Below are 8,909 nucleotides of genomic sequence, written 5' to 3' on the forward strand. Positions count from 1 at the left end.
CAGGGCATACTCCTGACCCCAAGGTGATAACCAGAGTGCCCCTTTCATTTTTTCCACTGGCTTCCTCCTTGCTTATTTCCAATGACTTGGCTGCCTATGCACCTGTCACTGGTCCGGGGATGGTTGCAAATCGGGAAGGATGGGGTTTGCGGTTGAAAACACTCACAATCTGCTTCCTCCTGGCTAATGTGCCAAACTGATCTATTGGATGATTGAGGCGCACTCTTACACTTGTTTGTGTGACTACGTGAAAAGGGAGGTAAGGTTTGGGGGTATGGAGCACGCCTATGATGAGACCACTTTCATTTTTTTAAATTACTTTTACAATTTTATAGTTTACATTATATATATATGGACAGAAATACAGAGAATAATTTTTTTTCAAATAAAAAACATTATAATCTGATATATACATAAAAATATATTTCTTTGGGTTGCATTATGTTTTGAACAAGAGGCATTTAAACAATGGGTTTTTTATTGCCTTTTTGTTTGGTAATGAAGTGAACTATGCACATGTCTTGCAGTTGTAACTCTTTCTTCTCATATGTCAGGTTTTCTTGATTGGTTCTTTCTGTAATGCAGGGTACATGTGCCCACCTCTTGCAAGAATCACACTGGACCTTTGATAAGTAACAATTAAGAAATGAAATCACAGAAGTTATAATGTTATACATACTTTGCATTCACTCATGCTATTCCTTCCACATGTGAGCATTACCTAATATATAACTAACTATCAGCATGAAGAAAATGTTTACTGTTCTGGAATTTTTACAAGAATCATGATCCTTACGCAGTTTATGGCGTATATTTATCATGCAATTCTGTGTTTCTTACCATCGTGCCATCCTCAATTTCTTTTTCACAGTTGATAAGGTTGCAGCATATGCAGTAGTCCTCCACGCTTTCTTAAAAATAAATATAGCATTATGAAATGATGAATATGTTACGACCAACACTGAAAATGCAAATCTTGATTTAATAATTGTCAATATTGTAATCCAGTCAATGATTTGAACATATCTTTTCCTTTTTTTGGAATCATTTTCTCAAATTTTTACTTTACTGCACCTGTATCTGAAAATGCAAATTTCATTTAATTGGTCGATCAATAGCAATCATTCAAATTTGCGTGTGACTACGTAAAGATATTATTGATCCATAGTCATCCTCACAGAACCAAACTGTGAGATATCCCGCTTTAGGGGTATTAAGATAACTGTCTACTATGTGACAAAATTCCACTCTTCATGTTATCTTCACATGTGCCTAATGAGTCCACAATACATGGTAGAAAGTAATTACCTGACTCCTTCATTAGAAGAATTGCTATATGTCTTCTAAATGCAGTATTAGCCTTCTGTGTTATTTCTAGCATACTGATGTCTTTGTGCTGCAAATACATTTCTGCAAACTAACAACACTGATATTTAGAATAAACCTCATAATTACCAGAGGTGAAAGTGGGCTGGTCCAGTGTACCGGTAAGAACTGGCCACTGGTTCCAGCCCGTACATGGCTGACGTTACACTTCCGCTGTGGCAGTGCTTTATGCTTTAACAGCGCTGCCCACTTTATCCCATCACCCCAGCATCTGCGGCCCTGCCATAGGGTCCGGCAATGCTGTTGAATGCTCCTGGCAGGGCTGCCTAATGTGGGGGACCGAAAGGGGTTCTGGGTTACAGTGATTTACAGGGGCCTGGCGCTCCTGGCCACTGCAGCAGCAGCTGTCAGGAAGGGCTGGATGGTAGAATCTGGTCCCCCAGCACCACACCTTCCACTGGAGACCCCATCCCTTCTTGGGGCCACAAGCCCACCCCATACACCTTGGCAAGGACACCAGTGCAGTGCCCACTGGAAATCTCTGGCATTTACTTTCAAAATGGATAATTAAACATACATAACCAATAATAATGCCAATTTGGTATTCAATACCTTTAAGATGAGTGGTCCGCAGTTGTGGCCATCACTTTGTCTGGGATGCTGAACAATTTTACTGCTCCAATCAGATGAGGATTTATTAGTTAAGCGTTTGAGGAAGTTTCTTAAATTTTTAGAGAGTACATTAGCAGACTGCATAAATGAGCTTTGCTTTCCTTTTTTTCCCCACTCTGGTTTTTGGAAATACATAAAAATCCATTCTCTCGCTTTTTAATTAGTAATTGAAATGATTTATTGCTCACATGTATACACACTTGTTTTCATATTATTGTCTCACACTTACACAGTGTGTCACCCGAGTTGCTGTGCCCCATGTTGATAACACATTCTCAATCATGCAACATGCTACTGTTTCGTGTCCACATTCTGTGAAGTTGTTCCCCAGAGTCAAATCACACAAGTTCACTCAAAGTCCATTATTAAGCATATTCAGCACAAGTACATGCTGTTTCAGTGTTTATTTGTAGCTAACAGGAAGACAGTCTCATTATTGTTACATTCCCTTTAAAAAAATTTCAATGGAACATTTAACGTCCACTGTAAAAGTAAGTATCTAATAAATCACCTCCAATTCCTCAGGCATATTCTTTCATATCTGATCTCATCACACAAGGGATCAATTATTAACAATTCCTTTTTTTTCCGTCATGGCTATCTGCAAGTTTAAATATATTCACAAAATGTATTGGTAATGTGATTATTTCAAAAAATGTATGCTGATTTATCAACAATCAGTATGCAATTAACATTATCATTTGTAATGTCTCAGTAACACACAAGATATAAGCATATTGTTAAATCAATCAATTCTTTACAGAATGTATTCTTCCATGTTACATGAACAATGTAAATTGACAGTATCAATTTATTTTTAACAATTACATTCTACTTTCCTTTGCATGCATTGAACTCACAGAAAACAAGCAGCACCGGAAATTATATTGCCGCTACCACAGTTGTGTTACAAATCTCTTATTTATTACCACATTTTTTGCTCATAATCCAGAAGTACAATACAAAACATCTTACCGCAAGAAGCCAATGACCTGGTGTGTGGTAAGGAAGCAATAATATATCATTCTGAAGTAATTCACTCTGTATTTATTTAAAAAAAAAATTAGAAATGCAATTATAGTTTCCAGTGAAGCAAACATTATACTGTATTTCCCAAATTCATTACATGTATTGCTATTAGACTACTCCCCCACATCAAACATATCATTGTATTTGCTGTTTCACACTGTGTTTAACTCACTGACTGAAATTGTTCTTTTCTTATTTTATGTTGAAAGTGTGTTAACATTTACCTTCACTTTCATTTGTGTAGCTCTGCCTGAGAGAATGGCAGTGGAAACTACTGATGAGATGGCTTGTATCTGTTGACAGTCAATGAAGTTATTAATGCGTTAATAATTGTGGCACGTCAAGAACATAATGAATTTAATATAGACAGACATGCAACAGATCCTTAGTGTTACAAATCAGATACGTATATGTAAGAGTCCTATAAAAACGAAATGATTTGTAATCAGTGTGCTCTGTCTTACTTCCTTTAAAAAGTGACTAAGCTGTTCGCATACTTGTGTTCAATTAATGGACCCACTGAACTGTACAGCAAAACTAATGTGTCCGTCTATTGTATGTCCAATATGCACCTCCAAATACATTTTAGTAAATGTTTGGCAGCAGTAAATACACAGAAATGTTGCAATTTCAGGTGTCTGTTGATATTTCAAGGGTATTTGGACTTATATATTGTGACAAAGTTCCTCCTCTACCTTGGTGGGTCCTGTGCTTCTTGGCAGATTTGCTCACCTCAGTGATCTTCCCCACAGTCTGGGTCTGCTTCTCCTGTGTCTGATCAGGAGTTGGGAGGTTTGTGGGGGAACCCAGGCCTGCCCTCTACTCCGGGTTCCAGCCCAGGGCCCTGTGGATTGCAGCTGTCTATAGTGCCTCCTGTAACAGCTGCATGACAGCTACAACTCCCTGGGCTACTTCCCCATGGCCTCCTCCAAACACCTTCTTTATCCTCACCACAGGATCTTCCTCCTGATGTCTGATAATGCTTGTCTCCTAAATCCTCCAGCAGTACACTCTCTCACTCTCAGCTCCTTGCCTTCTTGCTCCCAGCTCCTCACTCGCACTCCTTCTCCTCTGGCTCCTCCCTGCCTGACTGGGGTGAGCTCCTTTTTAAACCCAGGTGCCCTGATTAGCCTGCCCTGATTGGCTGCAGGTGTTCTAATTAAAGTAGCTATCTCCACTGCCTTCTAGAAAGGTCTTAATTGGCCCCAGGTGCCTTGATTAACCTGGAGCAACTGCCATTTGGTTACCATGGTCCTAAGGATTTGTTTAGCCTGGGGCTAACATACCTGTTTCTCAGTACTTTACTGTAGTCATCTGGCCTTGCCCCATCACAATGTTATGCGACATATTCCCATGATTGTTTACTTAGTGAATCAATGTATTGTGTCGTGTATCATCGCAGTAATTAGCCTACCTTTCCATCTGCTTTCTCAACTACACAGCTCAAATATGCATCAATAACCTACAACACATGATGGAAGAAAAGCACAATTACAATGGTATCTGAGTAATCCATCACATTAACAAATACATGTTTAGTGGTATTTAAATGTACCTCATCACTTATCCAGCTTCTTGGTTTCAGGCAATGAAATGAAAAGCCATACAATTTTATGTTTCTCACTTTGGCTTCCAGTCTCTCTGTCTATTTGCCGGTCATTACCAATTTGACTAGGAAAAAAATATTAACACGTATTACATGCATGGTAATAGTTTCCTTTTTCTCTGTTTTACTACTGTCAATGCCGCCACTTTGTACCTGAAAACCTTTAATATACTTCAAGTTATAAAGTATGTTAATCTGTTTAAGAAAGGTGCAGTAACCAATTACCTTTCTGAAGCCATTGCTCATCTTCCACTTCCTCTGTAAGCATGTCATCAAAATTGTCATCAGAATCACTTGTATCATTGTTTGAAACATCTTGACCTATATACTCCTCTTTTCCATTGCTGTGACCTCTGTGTTTTCAACTTTGCTGTCGTGAGATACAGTGCCATCCACTTTTTAAGCTCTTCCGTGGGTGTTTCTGGTTCAGTGTCACCAACTCCAATTTCAGTTCCAGTTTTTCCCTCTGATGTGCTTTCATCAGCTAATGTTGGTGGCTCTTTTACTGGTTGTAAGTGTGCAATACTGTACATGGTTCCTAACTGTGTCCCTGAGATGGTTTGTAATTTCACTCTCTTACTTTCGACACTCATAATTTTGTATGGTCCCCGATAGTTAGATTCCATTCCTCCTCCTTTTCTTGTTCTCTTTCTAGCGTTCAGTAACAGACCAGAGTCCCCAACATCAAATGTTATTTCCCCATATTTAGAATTCTTTTAGCATAACGTCTTTGTTGTTTTTCTTGTGCTTTAGCAATGTTACTTAGGGCCAGCGCAATGTCAGCGTCATGTCTCGATTTCATATTTATGCTGTACTCTTTGCAGAAATCTTCCACGAACATATTCAGATCTGGGATCTTTGTAAACAAATGGAGAAGTGGTTGTATTTGTAAAATGAAGACACACTGAATGCCATGTGTACATGAAAGGTGCTGGGAATAACATACACTTACCGTGTAATTCTCTGAGACTTCTTCTGGAAACACTGGGTCATCACAAAACATTAGTTGGAAAGGTGGAATTTTTGTTGTTGCGTGTACTTTAGTTTGCAAAGAAAACAAAATGGGTTCAAGTAATTAATCCCAATTACTCCCATTGTCAGCAACCATCTTCCGCAGTGCTCTGTAACAAAGGCACATTGATCTGATTGTTTAAGAAAAGAAAGTCACATGTACGGTCTTGTTTGAAACAGATTATACACAATCAGAAAGTTGTAATATGTAATGAAAAAGACTTTCCATGTAACAGATTGCTTTTTTGAAGATTTTTTTGTGAGTTGCATCTTCTAGCATAGCACATTCTACTTGCCATTAGTACGGTACTGTTCCCACCCATTCACTTACCTTTTTATGGATTTATTAGCGTTTTCAGCCAAGCCATTGGTTTGTGGGTGGTACGGACTGGTGAAGCTATGTTCTATTCCCAATCTTCTACAAATATACAAGTTAAACTAAAAATAAGTCACAACATAAACTTACATATAGACTTGTGTTGAGGAATATTCCTTTGCTTATTTGCCATTACTTTTATGTGTAATTAGCAACAAGAATAGCATATCTTTTCATGTAAAAGCAGCAGAGAATCCTGTGGCACCTTATAGACTAACAGACGTTTTGGAGCGTGAGCTTTTGTGGGTGAATACCCACTTCGTCAGACGCATCTTTTCATATTTGTTTTGGAAACAAGTAGTTGTGCTTTTCTTTGTTAGATATGAAGAAAAATAATTTTATAGCAACAGTGACGGTGACCAACAGCAGTTTATAAAGAAAAAAGGATGGTGATTGTTTGAGATCAGTGGGTGACCTAACAGTGAGTTTGACTACATAGTACAAATAACCAGAAAAAAAAAGTCATTACCTTATTATTGAATTCTGGACCAAGATCTGTCAGTATCCACTGTGGGCATCCACGTCAAAGAATCATTCTGTACATGTTCACTGCCACCTCAAATGATGACTTACTTCTAAGTGGAAAGGCTTCCACTCATCTTGAAAGATAATCTATGACTGTCAGTATATACTGGTATCCATCCTTTGTTATTGGTAATGGTCCTATTAAATCCATTCCCACCAATTCCCAGATCCGAGTGACCTACATACAAGGGTACCAGTTACAGTCATACCTCACACGTTTATTACTAAATGTTCTCAACGAACCCATATGTCATAAGCAGAGTATACAATGTGATATGGTTACAACAGCCATAGAATCCGAATGAAAGCCCACTTTTAAATGCAGAAGAAAAAGAAAGAAAGAAAAAACAAACAAAAAGAAGTACAGGAATGGGTTATTGAAAACAATACCAGAGTAAAGCAGAAGAAATATCCCCAGCCAGTGCGAAGGCGCATTAGAGGTAATTGCTGCACTATGCTGTGCCACTTGTATGCATTGGACTTGTTTCAAAATCAAACCCTCATTGTACTGCAGAAATAACCATGGATAATGATAAACAGTAACGTGACTGATTCAAAAATTCACCTTTATACTTTTCAAGGTGGTATCCAGATTTGATTGCTTTCCCTCTTTCTGGCAAGTCAGACATTGTGCAACCTGTTTTTAATGGAACAATATGATGACATGAACATTTCATTATGGAAATAGTGTCGCAAGGGAACAGCGTTCACATTTGCACACCAAATATACTTTTATATTTCTTTCATTCATTTTGAACTTCTATTTCAATTGATTTCGTTTCATTACTTTACATACCCAATTGGCAATGTCTTTTGTCATCCCTGGCCAATAGTATTTGGATGTCAGCGCATTCCTTGTTTTGAATATTCCTAGATGTCAACCCTCTGGACTGTCATGATACCTTTCAAAGAGTTGCAGGGCTTCTTTCATGGTATGCACAATGACAATCTTTCTTCCTTTTGCTGAATGGAATAATCTCCCCTCTGTTGATCATAGAAGATGGAGCACAGAGGATGATTAAGGTTTATCGGGGCCCTGGGCCAGAGCAATTGCTGGGCCCCTACCCACCCTGTCCACCGGCTGCACCACCTATGGCCCTATCCCTTTCGTCCTCTTCCCCAGGATCTCAGCCATGTTCCACCTAGGCTCCCCACCATTTTCCCTGCCCCACAACTCCTTGGCTCATTTCCCATCCACCCCGCTCTCCCACACAGCACCTGGACTGGAGAAGTTCTGTCCCTGTGTCACAGCTGTACCAGGGAGTGAGAGCTCCTCCAGTCCCAGGGCTGCGGCGGGGTTTTGGATGCTGCGGTTCTTTAGGGGACCAGGAGCGGGGTGCTGTGGACTCTCCTGCCCCACCAGGCACGTCTCCTGGAGATGGGGTCAGGCTTGATGATTTTGGCTGGGATGATTTTTTTGGGGGTTAGTCCTGCTTTGAGCAGGGGGTTGGACTAGATGACCTCCTGAGGTCCCTTCCAACCCTGAGATTCTGTGATTCTATTCTATGATTCTTAACCAGGCATATTTTGGGTCTGTGCACACATAAGAATTCTTACTTGAGAGTGAAGAAATTGTTTTGTAGAGAAAATATTCAATTGGTTGATGGAAGAACACTGGATTTGTTTATGGGTAAACCGATGACTCAAGGAATTTTTTTAGGCTAGATAATAGGAGCTGATCACTTCTTACTATGGGTGATGTTCCTTCAGGGGGCTAACAATGAATTTGTCTGCTTCGGTATTTTGGATATCAATCAGAGTTTCACTGCTAGAAGTCTGTCTAATTGCTAAGATGGGTGTGAATGAGGATAGAGGAGTTGCCTGAAGCTTGTTACCAGGGATGTAGGTATGTCTCACACCTCCATTAACTGCTCTATGCAAGTTTTTTCTCAGATCAGATTTGATTGTGCAGGGGTGGGGGAAAAGACTGATAATGTGCTCTGGTTTCCAAAGAAGACAAGTGTTATCTGTGACTGCTGAGTTCTTATCAGGATATTGATCATAAAATATTTAACCATGTGTTGTGACTACTTACATTAAAGAAATGCATTCCACCTTACTTTAGAAGAGAGACCACTGACTGACCAAACATAATCTGGTGTTCCAGATCCCCATAGTGCAATTGTTTTTTCTTCGCCACTGTCAGTGCAGCTTTTATTTTGGCGACTTTTGCACAAAGATGCATCCAAAAATTCTGCAGCCACTGGTCATCAGCCCAAGCCTTCATTGTTGCAGAAGGTTTTTGGCCTTGGGAAGGATGTAGGGTGCCACCATATAATACGCTTACTGAATATTTGTGAATCAGCTTCTACACACAAACAATGATGTGTGACCATGGGACTGTAAGAGCTGGATTTACAGGCA

General features: G+C 39.5%; 3 long non-coding RNA genes across 7 annotated transcripts; all 3 read right to left on the reverse strand.

Annotated features, from left to right (window-relative positions):
- Positions 1 to 251: 251 nt before the first annotated feature.
- LOC116836152 (uncharacterized) lies at positions 252 to 4,689 on the reverse strand. 5 transcript variants are annotated; one of them, XR_012655155.1, is made up of 8 exons: positions 4,583 to 4,689; positions 4,442 to 4,489; positions 3,252 to 3,320; positions 2,510 to 3,039; positions 1,939 to 2,047; positions 1,309 to 1,417; positions 841 to 911; positions 254 to 623 (listed from the first exon to the last, which is right to left on the reverse strand). It is a non-coding gene; the product is annotated as an uncharacterized LOC116836152 (long non-coding RNA). The 5 variants fall into 5 exon arrangements; XR_012655153.1 differs by having other exon boundaries at positions 255 to 623; positions 1,939 to 2,599; positions 2,974 to 3,039; positions 4,583 to 4,688; XR_004376378.2 differs by having other exon boundaries at positions 252 to 623; positions 1,939 to 3,039.
- A 356-nt stretch (positions 4,690 to 5,045) lies between these two features.
- On the reverse strand, positions 5,046 to 6,171 carry LOC116836154 (uncharacterized). The gene is made up of 3 exons (XR_004376383.2): positions 5,976 to 6,171; positions 5,586 to 5,754; positions 5,046 to 5,489 (listed from the first exon to the last, which is right to left on the reverse strand). It is a non-coding gene; the product is annotated as an uncharacterized LOC116836154 (long non-coding RNA).
- A 215-nt stretch (positions 6,172 to 6,386) lies between these two features.
- On the reverse strand, positions 6,387 to 7,738 carry LOC116836153 (uncharacterized). Its single transcript, XR_004376382.2, has 3 exons — positions 7,342 to 7,738; positions 7,111 to 7,182; positions 6,387 to 6,723 (listed from the first exon to the last, which is right to left on the reverse strand). It is a non-coding gene; the product is annotated as an uncharacterized LOC116836153 (long non-coding RNA).
- Between the last annotated feature and the right edge of the window lie 1,171 nt (positions 7,739 to 8,909).

This window comes from Chelonoidis abingdonii, chromosome 2, assembly GCF_003597395.2.
Source record: "Chelonoidis abingdonii isolate Lonesome George chromosome 2, CheloAbing_2.0, whole genome shotgun sequence".
NCBI lineage: Eukaryota > Metazoa > Chordata > Testudines > Testudinidae > Chelonoidis > Chelonoidis abingdonii.